This window comes from Alligator mississippiensis, chromosome 3, assembly GCF_030867095.1.
Source record: "Alligator mississippiensis isolate rAllMis1 chromosome 3, rAllMis1, whole genome shotgun sequence".
Lineage (NCBI taxonomy): Eukaryota > Metazoa > Chordata > Crocodylia > Alligatoridae > Alligator > Alligator mississippiensis.
This window is the reverse complement of record NC_081826.1, coordinates 199,413,601-199,434,516: the sequence shown is the minus strand read 5'-3', so window position 1 is coordinate 199,434,516 and position 20,916 is coordinate 199,413,601. Positions and strand designations below refer to the sequence as shown.

General features: G+C 46.1%; 1 protein-coding gene across 1 annotated transcript in view; it reads left to right on the top strand.

Moving 5' to 3' along the window:
* The window catches only part of LOC102565550 (guanine nucleotide-binding protein G(q) subunit alpha), a 211,821-nt gene that overhangs the window by 168,761 nt on the left and 22,144 nt on the right, over positions 1-20,916 (top strand). The window lies entirely within an intron of this gene.

The window sequence follows — 20,916 nt, the reverse complement described above, 5'->3', positions numbered from 1 at the left end:
GTGTGTGCCAGAACAGTTCTAGCCAGTCTTTAGTCATTAAAAGGAATAATTTGAAAAAGCAAATTAGTTTAATACTTTTTATCACTGTAAATGGGAGTAAATGGCAGACATAGCACAATAAGATTCATGATCATAGCTTTTTTATGATCATCTTAGTTTTTTAGAGTCCAGTCTCAAGAGTCACACAAGGCCTTAGAAAATTCATTTATAATTTTTAAAAAGGTTCCTGTTGCATTTTAATGCATCAACCACCTTAAAAATACATTCTGAAAGTTATTTCAGTTGAATAGGTTTGATAGATATTCAGATATCTAATTTATAATATGCTTTCATAAATACAAGACCTAAATGCATCCTTTCATTTTATTTAGTCAGTGTTTCTGTTCCTTTCATTTGACTTCCTATCAGCAAATTCTTGTTTTTCTTTACAGAACAAATACTTTTGATATTTATTTTTATTAATGTAGTTTTCTTAATTTAATTACTATAGCAGTGATATTTTGATTTGACCAAAGCTTAAGTCTGGGGCATAGAATCAAAATAAGGGATACCAAAAAAAAGACAGTTCAGAAACTTAAAGCATTGTGCTGCTTCAGGGGCTGCAGGCAGCATCCTCTATACTCTGAAAAACTGATGTACATTTTTCATCTGTACCTTAAATAGTGCTGATGTGCATATGTGCACCTCTGGCATTGTGGTGAATATAAGCCAAAGTATGTTTGGTTAGTCTCTTTATGATAGAGAACTTTTTAAAACCTCACCTTCGTGATTTTGCATCTGCGATATAATTAAGGGAACACCAGGTTTTACGTGGTATGATGGTAGATATGGATGTAAGCTAAGGGATGTTCCTCACAGAGAGGACTTATTAATATTACATGATATAGCTTCTGTTTTAAGAGATCAAAGCATGATTGAATTTAATTTGGGTGGTAGTGAGAGGCTACATGAAAAGTCTGTTGTGTGAATTTTAGCAGAGGACTGCAGAGAAGTCTTCTGGATGATTGTTTTTTCCGATCTAGTTATGTGCAGGAATATGGGAGACCTTTCTGTTATATTGAACATGGTATTCAAACTTACATACTAAGAAAATATATCTTGAAATGAGCTGGTGCTTTTTTCATTTTGTCTGACCTTACATGAGTTTGGTCCCATAATTTAGAAAGCTAGATAGATACAAAAAGACCCAAATATCAACTGAACTTGGCCTTTATTCAGACCAAACCTCAACCATTTTTGAGTTATGCAAACATTCACCTTTTTGTTTCTGTTTCTTCTTGACATTATCCTTTTGCAGCCAGAGACTAGAAACTGAAGTATCGAGCACATGCTAGTTATGCGCAGTAATAACACTTCATGACATAGCTGAAACCAGAAAGCACTGAAAGTCACATAACAGGGAGGAAGTTATCAGAGGTATAAACCTGATTTCAAAGCACAGAGGGTTTGAGTACATTTCATGTCCATGAAAACTGAACTTCCACACTTGCTGAATTTTGCTCCTCCTCAATATACTTTTACCCATTTCAAAGTGATTGGGAAATTGAAGTTGCTTAAAGTATAGCTGGTCTGACTTTAGGTAGCTTAGTGCTAAAATTATGGACAGATGATCAGATTAAAGAACATTAACATGGGATGGAACTCACTGGACAAGTGATAGACTAGGGACAGACATTACACATAAACTGGTTTAAGTGATCAGAAACTGATTTAAACCTGTAACAGAACATAAGTTCAGTGCACATAAACGAGTTTCAAAATGGCTGAAACTAAGATAAGCCTGGTTGAATGTAGTATAAGATGTAACTGATTTAGGTCAAACCAGTTTATGGAACTTCTGTCCTATACCTCTTCCTGGTTCAAGTTAAATCAAAGTCCCCCAGCATCCCAACATGCTTTGCAGGCCTGGACTGGGCTGTGCTGTCTGCCCTAGCAGAGCAGGTTTGACCTCTCCCGTCTGCTCTCTAGCTAGAGCAGTGACAGCTGGATGAAAAGGGGGTGGGTGTGCTGGGGACACAGCCCGATCTGCTTGGTTGGGGAGGCAGAGCAGCCCCTGCCAGACTTTTCCCCACTGGAGTGGAAGGGGTGTGGGACAGCAGGCTTAGGCAGAGGAGGATTAAAACCCTTTGCCTCCCCTTTCCCACTGGCAGGGACCCTAGCTGGGGTCTTCCTGCAGAGGCTGATTAAGATTCATTAGGGCCTGCCCCCTCCCTCCCCACCCCCAATGTTCGGGGGTCGGTCCTCACCCCGATCCACACCCTGCCCTGCAGCTGTGGGCTCCATCCCTGGCTGGCACAGCAGGAGCAGCATCCAGAGTGGGACGTGCTGCGCCACAGGCCATGGCCACCTCTGCCTGCAGGTCCACACTGGAGCTGGAGCCCAGGGTTGGTCGTGTAGGACCCCACACAATGTTGCCCCACAGCCAGGTGGCACCGAGCTGCAGAGCTGCTGCCTGCCAGGTGCATACAGCATGGACTTAACTGCGGGGATGGCTCTTCATCCTGCCTCAGCTCTGTCCGGCTGCAGAGGCATCTGGCAAATATGCAGGATTGTGGCTGGCCCCACGCCGGGACCTGGCTGTGCTGAGGCAGCTCCACCGCCGGCAGGTCCCTGTCATGCACTGTGCCCAGCTCCGCTCCCTGCTGCCAGCAGCTCCGGCCACTCCCAGGGCTCCAGCGCGGTTGTGACCCACAACCCACACTCCACCCAGCCCCTGGCAGCCATGGCCCGCTGTGTCATGCCGAGCTACCCCGCTTCTCCCCCGTGCCCACCCTCCAGGCATCCGGGGGCACCTGGGCCTGGGCCCAGCTGGCCCATGCATTAATCTGCCTATGTCTGCTCAGCTATTGCCCCTTACTTGTGGCTTAGCATAGCCTGGGCCCCCCAGGACCCCCCTCCCAGCCAGAGGGTGATTGTCCTGCTCCTTCCCAGCTGCCAGGATCAGGGTTTCACTTGGGGCAATCCAGGAGCAAAGGCCAGATTGGGGGGAGAGAGGAAAGCAAAATGGCCCCAAGCCCAAGTGGGGGCACACACAGAGGAATCGCAGTGGTGGTGGCTCCATCCTGGATGTGAGCCCTAGCAAGCAGAGGGACCCAGGACAGGGTGGGTGGCAGGGGAAGCGGCTCAAGTGTGTCTGCGCTAGCCCAGGCCAGAGCCACACCGAGCATGCAGCTCCTGCCTGGCAGCCCCTTCTACCTGCTGGAGAGCAGCACCTAAGCTGGCCCCTGTTGTGCATGGCACAAGCTCGCCCCCTCAGCCCTGAGCACTATTACCTGCATCCCCTGGGCTGCCAGGCACAGAGCTGGGCACACCCTGCTCACTGTTCCTGTACCCGGCAGCAGTAGCGCAACATGGCCCCGTGTACCAAGTGTAGGGTGCTACCCCTACAGCTCCCCCATTGCCACCTGCCTGCCCAGTGGCTAACTGCAGTTTCGTGGCACGGACAGCACCTACCAGTCTGGCCAGGGTGGGTCCCCCTCACAGCAGCAGCAGCAGGGAAGCCATGGGGGTAGTGCCCCTTGTCTGGCGGTATAAGGGGCCGTGCTGTGCTACCACCACCAGGTAGGAGAGCAGTGAACAGAGTGCACCCAGCTTGGTACCTGGCAGAGGAGAATGGGAAAGGAAGGAAGAGAATGTGCAAGTGAGCACAGAGGTAAAGGAAGGGGAAGGGAAATTCTTACCTGCTTGAGGGACTTCAAAGAAGTCCCTCACTGCTGTTCCTGCAGCATAATCTGCCCACCCTGGTATAGCGGGGGAGACCAGGAGCTGGTATACAGGCATCCCTGCAATGCAGGTTACTGATTCCACACCTCCTTTTCTGAAATCTTGGATAAGCTCATGTTCTTCACCTTTCTTGAGAGGTTTTGGAAGGAAAAGGATCTTTTAGGGCACAACTGCCTCTTCGGAAGTAGTTTTGTCAAAGGTTTGATTAGCAGTGGGATTAGCATTGTCTTGGCTGTTTATAAATATGTTGCTTCTGTAAATGTCATTCCCATTACTGAAGAGCATATTATTATTCTGGACCCCCCCCCATAATTGTAGCCAAGTACCTCTTGTGTGACACGGAGTATTTGCTTTTCCATGTCAGATGCCTTTTGTCCATTGTATTCAAGCCAGAGAGATGCGGTTGTGTACAATCTTTTAGAAGTACATCTTTAAAACCTGTGCAATGTGACTGAAAAATGTTCCTCATTTGTTATGAGATCAGTTACTGGAACCAGAAGCCTTTGTTGATTCCTACAATTCTTATCCTGAACATACTTCAGCTCCTAATTTTTCTGGAAAAATTCAATATATATCAAATTGTTTTAATTCTTTAAGGTTTCTCTTTAAAAACTTTGTTTGGAGATAGAAGCTGCAAAATTCCTTGGTGTTTTGAAGCTTGTTTTTTTCCCAAGAATTTACTAGGCACATTAATGCCAATGAAAATAAACTTCTGATTTGTTTTAGTTTTTGTTTTGAAATATGTTCATAATTTTAATTTAAACCAGTCTTTCTGTTTTCAACTTATGTATATAGGACTTGTTCCAGTAGGCTTAAGCCTATATTCCTGTAGACCTGGGATGAAGCCAGCATGGCTCAGAATTTAGCACCAGATTGAGAAGTTTAGCTTGTCCTTCAGTGAGCTTCACTTTCCCTCACCTAGTCTGGCTAGATTTTGTTGGCATGCTCAAAGCACTGCTCTCTTTCCTGCCTTCTTCCCTCTCCCTCCCTCTTTTTCTTTCACTGCAAAACCTTTCCAGTCTTGGATAGCATGGGAGAAGATTGTTTCTACTTCACAGCAAAATGGTCTTTGTCTGAACATAATTGTAGATTATGTTCATTACTTTTTCTTCCTCATGGCTCTTTCCTAAAAACCAAAAACACATAATAAATGTTTAAATTAAAGTGAGGAATGTAATTAAATCCTAGGGTATCAGTTTAAAGATAGGATGGCCACTTTGTCATCCATTCAATGCTTCTGAAGCTGCAGAGCTCTCCAGAAACAGCTGAAATAAAGTTTGGTTTGTGAAGGGAACAGGAATGGAGGAGCCATCACAATTAGGCAGATGTTCCCTGTGGGCTACTGTATCCAGGTCAATGCAAAGGGATCTCTGCGATTACATTGGTGTCTGTTGACCGTGGAACTGGGGTAGGAGCAAGACATGGCTCTTATCACAAGAGGTATTTCAGCTTCAGTTGCAGCAGCTTTGTTCATGGCTACAAGAGAAATGATGTGTGGTTGCTTGTCATTATTGGTTTGTCCTGCTGTGGAGGGATAGAGCATGCTGCACCCCATCTCCTGAAAGGATAAATTCCAGGGAGTTTAGAGAAACATTTTGTTTTTGTGAGACACTGTGCCTCCCACAGCTCCTGGTAGGACAAGCATGCAAGTGAATAGATGGGATCAGATAATCCAACTTTAATGACTTCACTCCTGATCCTGTGTGGTGTGGAATGCCCCCAATTCCCTTTTGACTTCAGTTCAGATTGAGCGTATTCAGTACCTTAAACCAGGGGACATCAACTTATGGCCATAGACCAGATATGTCCTGGGAAAACAACTGGACAGAAGGGGTTGGTCTCACAGGGTGCCTATACATGTGCAGCAAGGCTTCTCCAATGCACTGTAATTACAGCATGTTGGGGAGACTTGATTAATCAAGATTTCCGGAGCATGGTAATTACCACACTCCAGCAGACTCCAGCGCTACATGTATCAGCTCCCCCATGCTGAAAAATTGCAGCTCGGTCACTAACTAAAGCTCATTCAACGAGCTTTAGTTAAAGCACCCCGACTGCCATTTTTCAGCACAAGGACACTGATACAGGTGACACTCCAGACACTTTAATTCGAACGGCTCTAAAACACCCCCTACCCATCTCCCGGAGCATGTGTACAAACACCCACAGAGTTGTGCAATGCCACCTCTCTGCTACTCAGCACTCCCCTCCTCTACAGAGCCTGCCACTCCACAGCATGAGTGCATACCTTTGCTGCTGAGGGGCAGGGATCTGACTTCCAGCTGCTTGGAGCCCAGGGGAGGGGCAGAGACTTCCAGCCTGCAGTGACAGCCTGGGTGTAAGCTCTGACCCATACAGACAAAAGGTTGCCCTATACAGTCAAGTATTTTGTTAGGAAATAGTGTGGAACACACTAGTTCTGAGCAATTTAGCCACGGATACCAAGTTTTCCTTTACACGCGAAATATATTGGTCAACTTGGATAGTTTGGTAGTTATGCCTTATATATAATCAGCAAGTTTTCCTTGATATCTGCAATATTCCTTACACTCCCCTATTTTTAGGATACAGAATACTGCAAATAAAATTTTTTTTCATGGTTACCAAAAGCATTATCTGAGGCAGTAATGCCTAACTCATCCAGCCCTGCAGCCTATATGAAGGGCAAAGGGCCAGTTTGTGGGCCTGGTCTGAAAGACAGAGCTGTATCACTTGGTCTGTGGAGTTCCTCACAGGTCCAGAAATTTTGGTGACAGATGAGCTGTGGCAGCATTAATTGCCTTGGCTACAAGAACTGCAGCATTTAACACAGCTACTACACCCCCCACTACCAATTTTCAGATGCGTGGGGTGCCCCACAGGCTGGATGACTTGGCTCCATGGGCTGTATCTTGGTGACCCCTAATCTAAGGTCCTAATATTATCTAAGTATATTATATTCTTACACTGTCAAGTTCATTTGTGACTATTTGTTGTTACTGATAATAATAACCCATTTGAGCTGTTAAAGAAAAAAATGATCATATAAATTGGATATTTTAAATTAGAACTTGGTTTAGGTGCTTTAACACAAGTCTGAATAAATATTATGTTGAGTTTTTAAAGTTAATCACTGTTCTTATGTAAAATGTTCAAGCTTTTTAGGAGCTTTTCTGGGATCAGGCCAGTAATGATCGCTATCTGCGTTGAATGATTAGTAATGCAAGGCTTCCTCTAGCTGTATTTAAACCTATTTGACTTTACCATATATAGTAATACCGTGCTCTACAATACTGCTATGTTTTATTTCTGATGTCAGGGTATTCTAGTTAGGGACACTTCACAAACACATAAGCAGATGTTTCTGTTACATACATGTTTTTACAAATAATAATTAATAGCAAAATTAAGGAAATTCCCCTCGTGCATTAGTAAGTTTGCCAATCGAGGTGTACACAAGTCAAGACATTTAAAAACTAAGTTACTTTTATGTTGGGTACAGGTGCTATAATCCAAAGATTACTTAGTAACTATTTAATATATTCCGGTTTTCTTGGGGAAATTTAACTCTGAACCTTGGCTGATAAACATGTAATGGAGCAGGGGCAAAAGGAACTCAAAGTTAGGTGACTTTAAGGTACATTTCTTTCATTCTAGGTAGTGTGTGTGCCAAACCAATGACCACAGTAATTTAGAGTAATCTCAAAGTGATCTAACTTGCATCACCTGCCCCCCAAAATGGGCAGTAGAAAATACACAGGCCTAATGAATCCATAACCCAACAATTCCCAAAGGCTGTGCTGCAGCACACCAGTGTGCCATGAGATCTCCCTGTGTGAGGAGGTAAATGCTTTCCTTCCCCAGCCAGCACCCTGTGCCTGCCCCAGCTACTCTGGCAGCATTTGTGGCTGCTCTTCTGTGGGGATGCTGCTGCTGCTGCTATTTCCCACCCCCATACATCCCCTGTGCAGACCCCCTCGTGCTTCCAGCAATGTGCTCTGCTGCAAGTGATGCACAGACAAAGCCATACTTTGCAATCCAGCTCATCCCCTCCACTCTCCCACACTCCTGGTGTCAGTAGGAGGAGCTGTGGGGATGGTCACTAGTATGTGAAACCTTGCAGGAGGCCTGATCAGGAGGCAAGTGAAAGAACAGGGCTCAGCTGCATGAAGTCCTGTCTCTACTTAAGCTGCATGAAGTCCTGTCTCTTAAGTGACAAATCAATTATTTTTATCTTTTTTAGCCTCAAGACCCTCCCCCCCACCACACACACACACACACACACACACACACACACACACACACACTCTCTCATCTGAATTTAGATCTATTTCAGTAATTTTCAACCGGGGTGGCTCCATTAAAAATATGGAGTTATTTTGTTAACGTATCTCAGCACTGGTATGATTTTTCTCTGGCAGGGGAATGGAATATGTTATGGGTTTGAAGAAAAAAATATGTGTATACCTTTTTGGGTGTAAGACTGAAGTGTGTTGCCATTTTTAATCCAGAAAAGAAGTGTTTTCCAGGTATCAAAAGTTTGGGAAACACTGCCATAACTGCATCCCTTATGCTGGGAATCAATGAAAGACTTAAGTGGAAACTGGGAAGTCCCTCTAGTGAAGCTGAAAACCACCCAATCTACTTTTTAATCATATCAAGCTTTTGAACAAAATTTTAGCCAAGTAGCTATTTCTTGTTGAAGGTTGCATATACACATATACTTCCAGATATAAAGCAGAACTATTCATTGAATTAATCAAGTGCAAAACATTCCAGATTTCTTTTAATTTTTAACATATGCAACCTGTTTCTTTCATGCTTGGATAATTCTGACTAGTTGCCAAAAACTAAAATAGTCTTTGAGCCATAAACATGATAAATTTCAGTGCAGAATGAAATTGTGTGCGCGTGCATGTGTGTGCACGCACGTGTGTGAAATGTCCAGCTCTCCTTTAAAGAGAGCTTCACTAATGTGATACTATGATACAGTCTAATCCTCCTTTGATCTGTTTTCCTCTTGATCCAATTAAAAGATCTGACTCACCATCCTACCAGTGCTCTTGTGTTGCTTTGCTGCACTGTTTTAATGACCTGATTAAACTGTGTGATTTTTGCAGGATGGCCTACTTTCTTTTTCTAATTAGTCCACTGAATTATGTTGCCTGAAGATGTTTTACATTTTCTTCACAATATACTTTCACAAGCAAGCAATGTTTTCTCATGGTTCTCTCTGTTTTTGAGTTATGAATACTGTTTCCTTAATCACCATTTCATATACAGTAATATATAGGATTTAAATAATTCACAGCATCATACGTATGTATACCAACCGTGTCTCATTATTAAACTCTTTAGAGCTTTTCATTCTTAGAGTTACATTATAATGCAATGCATAATATAATGTAAACTTTCTGATGTAAATCTCTGTTTTGTTGTTTATCTTATACATAACAATCAGCATGTTGGAATTCTTAATCAGATGAAGAAACTGACTTGAGAATGTGTCCCTGTATCAGTACTATGGGGTTTGACTGCTGGAGATGGTCAAGGGTTTTGTCTTCAAGAGCAAGAAAAAGCTTTTGCAGCTACTGGCAGGGGGAATGTGACAGAGAATAAAAAGAGGCTTCACTGCTGCTTATATTCAGAAGCTTGTAGACTCTCTCTAATGGCCGTAGCCACTTAGAGGATAAATTCTTAAAATTCTATCCCATTAACTAGGCCATATTACTAATAGTTTGGATATTTTGCATTCAAAGAAAAACATTAACAGATGCAACACAGTGGCATAAGTGTGACTCTTTGTAAGCCCAGTGTCACCCCAAACCCACTGTCATCTCTCCCATCCTATTAAGCGTTGTTTCTTGACCACCTTGATTAGATGGTCAAGTTTTTAATCTTTTCATAATAATATAGAGATTTTAAAAATATGCATAGGAAAGTACATGCAAATAGCTTTTTCTGTTCCAAACAAGTGATATAATCTATTAACAGTTTTTGGATTTGAAATGCTATTGATTTCATACAGAAGAAAAGACTGGAGGGCTGTTTAAAAGTTACTGCAGTAATTACACTCCTTGGTTCAACAGTGATTTTCTTCAGAGTTACTAATATAAATGGAGGCAAGCTTGACCCAGACAATATAATACACTAAAAAATATCATTATGCTAAAGGGGGGAGGGAAGACGGGGGATGGATACAGACACACATGTGGAGGTTTACATTTGTGGACATTCATGATAAACTAATTTATCATTCAAGTTTAACCCCTTTGCTTCCTCTCTCCACTAATTCATTTTTCCTCTGGTCTTAGTCTAACATTCCAAAACTCTGGCTTTAAAGAGCTGCAGTTTATACAAAATGAAACAAAAAACTTTCCAGAAAAAAATGTTTTCTTTCCTCCCCTACACGTGAAATTTTCCCTGAAAAACGTATACTTATCAAGGACTGGTTTCTGACATCAGTGACTTACAGCTTCCTTATGTAAAGAGATCTCATTGCTTTTAGGTTTGATACCTTATACCACAATAGAGCTGGAAATGTAATTTTTTAATAGCAGTGGGTAAGATTCCCAACTTCCAAATAAAAACCAGCAATCACTCATAGCCATTAAAGTGTATGAGATAACAGGTTTTAAAATTGAAACTTTTATGTAAAGAAAAGATATTTGGGTCGATTTTATTACCATATTATAGCCTTTTCTTAGTGGCATTCCTGGTAATTTAGGCATGTCTTTAGAAGTGGAGAGAGACCAAAAACATCTCTGTAAACATTTAACTCTAAAATATTTTTTAAATAATTTGTGGCAAAATATGTAGCATATATAGAATATGTATTTGTGTGGTGCAAAGGTTTTGTGGGCATTTGTTAGGAGTGATATATCTCTAGGTTTTATCACTTGTGAGGAACGCCGCAATTTCACATTTTCAAGATTTGTATTTATACAGGAGAATCCTGCATGTGCTTAACATGTAGCTCAGGGATGGGCAAAATGCGACCCGCGGGCCGGATGCGGCCCGCGAGGCCATTCTGTCCGGCTTGCGGGGCCCCCCCAAAATTTAGAAAATTAATATCTGCCCCTGGCTGCCTATCATGTAGCCCTTGATGGCTTGCCAAAACTCAGTAAGCGGCCCTCTGCCTGAAATAATTGCCCGCCTCTGATGTAGCTATATAGTCTCCGTATACCTATGCAACTCAGCTTTTGGTGGTTGTGCTGACCACTTTGCAGTTATGAGGTTGGACTACATGATTGAAAGCTTGAGAAGCACTGTTATAGAGAAGGTCTAGATAGAAAAGATGGTGACCAGTAGTAATACCCTGAGGTTGTTGTTGGAGAAAATGGATTAAAATATCAATATTAATTTAGTGTTGGATGTTTATATGTACATGTTCTTTGAATTCGTGTGGACTTCTCTAATACGTGTGAATATTCTTTCAGTAATCTTAAATGTGTTAATATGTTTGGACACTTCATTTATTCAGGCCCAGTCTGAATAATGGAATTTTGTGTAATATGCCTGCATTTAAGTGGGGTCAACAGTTTTGATAAGTGGAAGGAAATCCTTTTAAATATCTACAGTATTTAAAAAAAGAGACATACAGTTTTTACCAGAGACTGGCTTGATATCATCAGAGAATAAAAAGTTATAGATATATTGTTCTACTCAATCTCTGTGGTGATAAAAGACAATATTTGGAAATAGTGCAGATGATATCATCTAAACATCTAGTAAACAAACTACATTCACTTGGTCAGAATTCATCTGCTCCATAAAAGAAATAGAGAGTATATCTTTAGATAGATATGAATTTAAAATGTAAGTATGATGATTGGAAAGAAGGTTTAATTTTTTTGCTGGTAGTAACATGTCTGTCCATCATCTTAGATTCATAAATTCATAGATCGTAAGGGACTGGAGTGGACCTCGCAAGATCATTGGGTCCAGCCCCCCTGCACTAGGCAGGAAAGACAACTGGGTTCAGGTGACCATCCAGACTCCTCTTAAAGATTTCCAGGGTAGATGATTGTACCACCTCTGGAGGGAGCTTATTCCAGAGTCTGGACACCTTAACTGTGAAGAAGTTTTTCCTAGTGTTAAGCCTGAAACGGTCTTCCATGAGTTTGTGGCCATTACACCAGGTTTTCCCTAAGGGTGCCCTGGTGATCAGTTGTTCGCTGAGCCCTTGATGTATTCCCCAGATGTAGTGGTAAGCTGGTACCAAGTCTCCTCTCAGCTTTTTCTCTTTTAGGCTGAAGAGACCCAAGTTCCTCAGCCTTTCCTCATGGCTTGCCTTGCAAGTCTCTGATCATATGGGTGGCTCTTCTCTGGACTCAAGCTTTTCCACGTCTTTGTTGAAGTGAGACACCCAGAACTGGATGCAGTACTGTAGCTGCGGTCTCACTACTGCTGAGTTGAAGCAGAAGGATCACTTTCTTGGTTTTGCTTGAGATGCATCTGTTTATGCATGCCAGAGCATTGTTTGCCCTGCTGGCCAGTGGTGACGTGTAGGGGGTGCACAGGGGTGCATATGCACCCCCTGAGAGCGCCGGTGCACCCCCTGACCAGCCGTGCTTGCCGCTTAGGCGATGGGCGGGGGGGCAGGCAGGAGCACTAGTGCCCCCCTTGCAAACACCAGCCAATCGCTGCAGTCGCATCCAGAATGGCCGTAGCCACTCCTGGAAGTGGCTACAGTGATTGGCTACAGCGATCAGCTGTTTCAGGGTCTCCCTGCAGAGCGAGATCAGCCGGCTCCCCCCCCTCCCCCTCCCGCAGTCGGCGGGACTGGTTGCAGGGGGGCACATGCCTCCCCTGACTAAGGCAGCACCAGTAGCCCATGCTGCTGACTACAGCATCTCACTGATGGCTCATGTTCATACTATGGTCTGTTATTACCCCTAGGTCCCTTTCAGTCATGGTGTAAATCAGTTTGGTACCACCAAGCCTTTAAGTATGTTGGGGATTGTTCGTCCCCAGATGGAGCACTTTACACTTTTCAATGTTGAACTTCATCTGGTTCCAATCCTCCCCATTTGCCAGCCTGTCTAGGTCTGCCTGTTTCTGCAGCCTATTTTCAAGCATGACCACGCTTCCCCATAACTTGGTGTTGTCTGCTAACTTGGCCAGTGAGCTCTTCACCCCTACATCCAAATCATTGATAAAAATGTTGAAAAGTACTGGACCAAGCACAGGCCACTGAGGGACACCACTGGCCACTTCTCACCAGGACGACACAGATCCATTCATTAGAACTCTCTGAGTCCTACCTGGCAGCCAGCTTCACACCCACCTAACTGCTGAGCAGTTAAGTTCACAGTCTTCCAATTTTCCCATGAGAATATAGGGGGATACCAGATCAAAGGCCTTTTGGAAGTCTAGGTATACAGTGTCAACCTCCTCTTTCTTGTCCAGTTGGTGTGTTACTTGGTCATAAAAGGAAATGAGGTTGGTGAGACAAGACCTGCCCACGATGAAGCCATGCTGGCTGTAATTCAGAATCCTACCTTCTGCAAGCATATTGCACATAGACTCCTTGATAAATTTTTCCAGGATTTTCCCTGGGATAGACGTTAGATTAATTGGCCTATAGTTGCCAGGTTCTCTCTCCTCCCCTTCTTGAAGATGGGTACAACATTGGCCCTCTTCCAGTCTTCAGAGCCCTCCCCAGAGTGCCACGAGTTTTGGAAGAGTTTCACCAGAGGTCCCACAATGACTTTGGTCAGCTCCTTCAGCACTCTTAAATGAAGTTCATCTGGTCCTGCTGACTTAGAAAAGTTAGACGTTTATAACTAATTACTCACCAGCTCAATGTCAACAGTAAGGCAATCATTCCCGCCATGCCCATTCTGAACCGTATATAATATGATTTTCTCCTTTAGTCCAGTGAAATACCAAAGCAAAGTAATCATTCAGGAATTTGGTTTTCTCCTGAGTGTCAGTAACCAGCTGTCCTGAGTTGTTAAGCAATGGCCCCATGCTTCCATTTGGTTTCCTCCTGTTCCCTACATACCTAAAGAAGGCCTTCTTATTGTCCTTGATTTCTTTTGCTAGTTTAAATTCAGTCGCCTCCTTAGCCTTTCTAGTCTTCTCCCTACAAGTGCGTGCCATTCTTGTCTAGTTCTCCTCAAGGATTGCCCCAAGCTTCCATTGTTTGTATGCCTCTTTCTTCTTTTTCAAGAGGACCGTGATATCCCTATTAAGCCAAGAGGGCTTACCAGCCCTTCTGCTACCTTTGCTCTGCATGGGAATGGACTTCTTTTGTGCTTTGAGGATCATGACCTTGAGGAACTCCTTTCACCTTCAGTCCTTGGTCCCGCAGTGCTCCCCGTACTATTGACCTGAGCCTGTTGAAACTCACTTTTTTGAAGTCCAAAACTACAGCCCTGCTAACTGATGTGCCTGCCTTGTGATGGACAGTGAACGTGATGGTTTTGTGGTCGCTGTCACCCAGGCTACCCTCTATATTCAAGTCATTTGCCAGATCGTCTCCTTTGGCCAAGACCAAGTCTAGGTAGAGTCAGGTAGAGCTCTTCAGTACAGGTCAGGAAGCAACTGATCCGACTTAGACGAGTGTTCCTCCCAAAAGATGTCTGGGTAATTGAAGTTACCCATGACAACCAGGTCCCATGCACACGTGGCCTCTGCCGGTTCTTGAGAGAACTCCAGATTGAGCTCCTCCCTTTGGTTTGGTGGTCTGTAATATACACCAACAATTAGTGCCTCGAAATCCTCTCTCACTGTGCCCCCCGCTCCCATAGTTTGACCCAGAGGGTTTCAAGCCACTCTTCTTTGGAGCTGATGTCAGCCTCGGAGGCTCCCTCACATAGAGAGCTACACCTTCACTTTTCTTCCCTACTTGGTCCCTTCTGTGCAGGGTGTAGCCCTCTGTGGCTACATTCCAATCATATGAGGAGTCCCACCAGGTCTCTGTAATCCCTACTAAATCATAATGCCCACTGGAGAGTAGGAGGGTAGCTGCTCCTACTTGTTCCCTAAGCTTGTGACATTAGTGTACAGGCACCTGAGTCCTTCAGTCGAGACCCTTGATTTCCTGTCATGCTGAGGGAGGGAGAACCATTCCCTTAGCTCTTGGAAGAGTGGCTGCCTTAATATCCACAACTTTGGAGCTTTCTTGTATGCCAGTCCCCAGCCATGCTCCAGTCAGTGTTTCCCCATCCCCCAGCAATCTTAATATAAAGCCCTACCTAAAAGATTGGCCATCCTGGCCGAGAATAGGGATTTACCCCGCCACATGAGGTGGATGCCATCGTTTCCCAGGAGCCCTCTCTCCCTGAAGTGTGCACTGTGGTTGAAGAAACTGAAGCCCTCTCAGTAGGACCAGGGCCAGGGTCGTCAGTTCACTTCTTCAACTCATCCTTCCCTCCTAGGTCTGTGGCCTGCAACCAGGAGCACAGAGGAAGACTACCTGCACCCCTGACCCCTTCAGCCCAGCCTCCAGATCCCTATAGTCACTCATGACCCGATCCAGATTACTCCTGGCTGTGTCATTCATGCCATCTTCACCATCTTAGCTTCTGATAAGTAATTCCACTAATGCTAAGGTGAAGCAGTATAGAAATTCAGGTATTCATATAAGCGCAGGAAAAATATATTTTGTATTATTTATCATAGCCCAGCAGGGAGGCAGCTGAGTGGAGCTGAGGAGGGTCACGCCCCCCCACCCCCAGCTCCTACTTCTCCCAGCCCCCCAGGGAGCCATGTGACCAGAGCCTCGCGAACAGGACGTGCAAACAGGTGCGCTTCTGGGCCCAGTGCTCGAGTTTAGCGTGGGAGTTTGCGCAGGCAGGTGAGCGGGAGGGCCCGAGGCCCTGCCAGTGCACCCTAGGGAAGGTAGTCCCATCAGTAGCCAGGCTACCAGCAGCACGATGCAGATTGGCACACACTGCACCCCAAGAGTCCCGTCGGAGTCTGCGGCATTCCCCTATGGCACCTCAGAGGCCTCCACCCAGAAGAACCCATGGTTCCAGGCACTGCACAGACAGAGCCCCTGTCTCTTGGCTGCAGGGGTTGCCTGGCACATTTCCAGGCTCATGGGACCGGGTGCATGGCCACCTCCCCTGGTGAGGTTTGCTCCACTTTGGAGTCTCTGAGGAGCCAGATAGAGGAGCTCCAGGCCACAGTTCAGAGACTGCGTGCCATCAAGGATGGTGAGCAGGAGATAGACTCCTACTGCCAGGCCTTTCACCTCTTGGAGGCAGAGGGTAGACCAAGGTCACCTCCCAGGACAAGGGAGGACTTGGGGATCTCCCATACTGTCCAGCCAGGAGGTTGCACCAAGGTGACCAAGAGCCCCAAGGCCCGCCGCACCAAGGTCTCCTCCCCTCTGGAGCTTTGCAACAGGTACGAACCTCTTGCAGCCCTAGTGGAGCCTGCAGAGCTGCCAGCTCCTGCAGACTTGGGACGATCACCCACCCCTACTCTCCCTAAGACAAAATGCAGAGTGGTCATCGTGGGAGGCTCCCTCCTGAGGGGGACTGAAGGGGCAATCTGCTGCCCCAAGCCCCTAGCCTGGGAGGTCTGCTACTTCCCAGGGGCCCGCATCTGGGACATAGCGGAGAGGTCATGGGCTGAGGAGGGAGAGACGGGTTGAGGTAGTCAACCAAAACTGTGCTGCTGGTGTCATCGTGAAGGCTTCAGCTTCCACGATCACAGTCCGCTCTTTGGTGAGAGAGGCAGTGGTCTACTGGGGAGAGATGGCCTCCACCTCACTCCGCTGGGGAGGAGGCTCTTCTCAGCCAGACTGGCTGACCTGCTCAACGGGGCTTTAAACTAAATCCACCAGGGGTTGTGGGGATTATCGCCACTGCAAGCCCACTGGATAACCCTTGTAAATCCAGCAGGCTAAGGCACTTAAGGGAACCCACCCCTACCCTAGCCCTGGAACAACCTGTAGGGAAGGCAGGGGCCCCCAATGGGACATTTACCTGCCTGTACACCAATGCCAGGAGCTTGGGGAATAAACAGGAGGAATTGGTCCTCCTGCTAAACAAGAATGACTACAACCCTATAGGGATAATGGAGACCTGGTGGGACTCCACCTATGACTGGGCCACAGTTATAGGTGGCTATACCCTGTACAGGCAAGATTGTGTAGATAAAAGGGGTGGGGGTGTAGCTCTCTATGTCAAGGACAGCTACACATCCCTCCAAATTGACATTGGCACCCAGGAAGAACGACTGGAGTCTCTCTAGGTTAAAATAAGTGAGGAACATGGCACAGGGGACATCATAGTAGGAGTCTACTACAAACCTCCTAACCAGAAACAAAAGCTGAACCAGGAATTCACCAGGGAACTGGCTGAGGCTGCACACTCTCGGTGCATGGTTGTCATGGGAGACTTTAACTACCTGGACATCTCATGGGAAGAGCACTCAAGCACTCTGATCGGTCGCAAAGCTTCCTCACGTGTGTGGACAAGCTCTAACTGGCTGAAAAAGTCTATGGACTGACACGAGGTAAATAGTTGCTGGACCTGGTACTGGCCAAAGGGGATGATATAGTCAGTGACCGAAGAATCGATGGAAAGCTGGGTGATAGTGACCACGAGCTGATCACCTTTACTATCCATCGCAAGGCTGGCAAGTCAGTCAGCGATACAGAAATCCTTGATTTCAGGAAAGCTGACTTTGACAAGCTCAGGAGGCTCATTTTCGAGGCCCTAAGGGACCATGACTCGACAGGAAGAGGAATCCAAGAGGAGTGGTTGCTCTTCAAGGGAGCGATCCTGACAGCACAAAGGATGGCCATCCCATCTTGGAGGAAGGGTAGCAAAAGGGCTTAGCAACCCCCTTGGCTCAGCAGGGAACTTGAGGAACTCTTACACCTCAAAAGAGAGACTTATAAAGGATGGAAGGCTGGAATTACCACCAAAGAGGAGTACTCGGCACTGGTCCGTACCTACAGGGAGCGGATCAGGAAAGCCAAGGCTGCAACCAAGCTCCATCTGGCTTCACATATCAAGGATAACAAAAAGTCATTTTTCAGATATGTAGGGAGTCAGAAAAAGAGCAAGGGTAACATTGGACCTCTGCTGAACCAAACGGGACAGCTGATAACTGACCCCCAGGAAAAGGCCAACCTGCTTAATGGGTAATTCATGTCCATCTTTCATCAGTCCAATGGGACCGCTCTGCCTAGCTGGACATGGGATGGCCAGGGTGAGGACGTATTTATACCCAGCATTGGTGTTGATTTAGTAAAGGATCACCTTGAGAGGCTGGACACCAAGTCAGCTGATCCTGACAGATTACACCCTAGGGTACTCAAGGAGCTGGCAGGTGTCATAGCCCAACCAGTGGCAAAAATATTCAAAAACTCGTGGTGCTCAGGTGAAGTACCTGAAGACTGGAAGAAGGCCAATGTAGTACCCATCATCAAGAAAGGGCAGAAAGTAGATCCTGAGAATTACAGGCCAATCAGCTTGACCTCAATCTCTGGTAAGATTCTTGAGAAAATTATCAAGATAACTGTTCTGGATAAGCTGACTGAGGGCAACATCCTGAGGGATAGCCTGCATGGGTTTGTTGTGGGTAGGTCTTGCCTGACCAATCTCATCTCCTATGACCAAGTGACATATATCACCTGGACAAGGGAGAAGAGATTGACCTCATCTATCTGGACTTCAAAAAAGCCTTTGATCTGGTGTCCCATGACCTTCTCATGGATAAACTGGCCAACTACAGCCTCAGCTACACCACAGTCCGGTGGCTGGGAAATTGGCTCCAAGGTCAGACCCAGAGAGTAGTGATCGATGGCAGCGAATCATTATGGTGCTCCGTGACCAGTGGCATCCCCCAAGGCTCTGTCCTTGGACCGGTTCTCTTTAACATCTTTATCAACAATGTGGACATTGGTGTCAGAAGTGCACTGGCTAAGTTCTCCAATGACACTAAACTTCGGGGCATAGCATCCACACCTGAGGACAGGCTAATGATCCAGGCTGACTTGGATAAACCTAGTAAGTGGGTGTAAACAAACCTGCTGACGTTCAGTACTGATAAATGTAAGGTACTCCACCTTGGGGAAAAAAACCTGCAGCATATTTATAGGCTTGGCAGTGCTACACTCGCTAGCACCACTGCTGAAAGAGACTTGGGGGTCATGACTGACCACAAGATGAACATGAGCCACCAGTGCGATGTCGCAGCTGGTAAAGCAAACAAAACCCTGCCTTGCATCTATAGATGCTTCTCAAGTAAATCTCAGGATGTCATCCTCCCGCTGTACTCGGCCTTGGTGAGGCTGCAGCTGGAATACTGCATCCAATTCTGGGCTCCACAATTCAAGAAGGATGTCGAGAAGCTTTAAAGCAGGGATGTGCAACCTTTTTGAATGTGGGGCCGAATCATGAACTTTTTATCACCCAGTGGGCCTGTCCAGTCCGGCCGCAGCCTGGGGGCACAGGGGTCAAGGGGCACCACCTGACCCCTCTGTGTCCTCCCTACCACCTGGGTAGCCTCGAGGATGCTCCCATACCTGCGCGCCTGGGCTCAGGAGCCAGGAGGACATGTGGGGACCCTACAGGGGGGTGCAGGATGTGCAGGGACACCCCCCTGCTCCCTCTCCCCCGGGGCAGCCCGAGCCCGACCAGCAGGGCTCCCTCCCTCCCTGGGGCCTGCGACTCACCACCCCCAGCGCGATGTCTGCAGGGTAGGCAGGAGCAGCGCTGGCTTCCTGCCCCGACAGCCGCAGCAGCAGCGTCTCCCACGGGCCCAGCCGCAGCATCCCTCCGAGCCAGCATCCATGCACCTCAAGCCCGCCCCCTGTGCCCACTGAGACAACCTGCTCCATCCCACGCGACCTGTGGGGACCAGCGCAGGGCGGGGCCGGCATGCAAATGAGGAAGGGGCGGGGTTAGGAAGGGTTACCGTGAAATTAGTGGGGAGGGGAAGAGCTGCATTGCGTCAGCAACATCAAGCTGATGCAGTGCGTGTGGGAGCCTTGTCCCGTCCCTAGCCCTTCAGCAGCCATTAGGAAGCTGCTGAGAGTCTGGGGGAGGGTCAAGGGGTGGGAACGAAAGTAAAAAGTGTTTACTTTCGTTTCCCATCACAGCACCTTGAGCCTTAGAAAATGGCTTGGCGGGGTGTATGGCGGCCCGTGGGCCATATGTTGGGCAAGCCTGCTTTAGAGAGTCCAGAGGAGAGCCGTGCACATGATCAGTGGGCAAGAGAATAGGCCTTATGAAGAGAGGCTGAGAGCCATGGGACTCTTCAGCCTGGAAAAGCGAAGGCTCAGGGGGGACCTGGTGGCTGCTTATAAGTACATAAGTTGTGTACATCAGGATTTGGGAGAACATCTGTTCACCAGAGTGCCCCAAGGAAAAACAAGGACCAACAGTCATAAACTCCTACAAGACCGTTTTAGGCTGAACATAAGAAAAAATTTCCTTACGGGCCGAGCCCCCAAGACCTGGAATAGACTCGCTCCAGAAGTGGTGCGGGCACCTACTCTGGACTCATTCAAGAAATGCTTGGATGTTTATCTTGCTGGGATCCTTTGACCCTAGCTGACTTCTTGCCCCGGGGCAGGGAGCTGAACTTGATCTTCGAGGTCCCTTCCAGCCCTAACATATATGAAATCATGAAGACCTCCCTTTTTGTGCTATAAAGGGATACTAAAGATAAAAGAATCATTAAAATGTCATTTATTAGACTGACTCAAAAGGTTGGCAAAATTCTTCTTAGCAAGCTTTCTGGTTTAAATACCATTTGTCAGGCTGAGGAAGTATCTGCAGTTGATATGTGCTCTTCCTGGATGGAAGGAGCATGCACCAACTGCAGATGCTTCCTCAGCCTGACGAAGGGTATTTAAACCTGAAAGCTTGCTAAAAAGAAGTTGTCCAGCTATTTGAGTTGGTCTAATAAAAGATATCAGATTTACCCAAAGAACCTCGTCTGCTTATGTCCTTAGAGCAACACCGCTACAAGCTACACCCCTACCCCTATAAAATGTCATTGCCTTTTTATTACTAAAGACGTTATTAGGACTGTAAGAATTTTTTTATGTGTTTTTATCAACTTACCTTAAACAGTGAAACAAATCAGACTGTTTAGTGTCTTTTTCTAGCTCTTATTCATATGGCTTTTCAACACAGTGAGGTGATTTTCAGCCTCCTGTAGAGAGTTGCTTGTCTAGATTTTTAAAATGAACTATCTTTAAATTTCTATTCAAATTAAATTCTGTATCTACCTTAT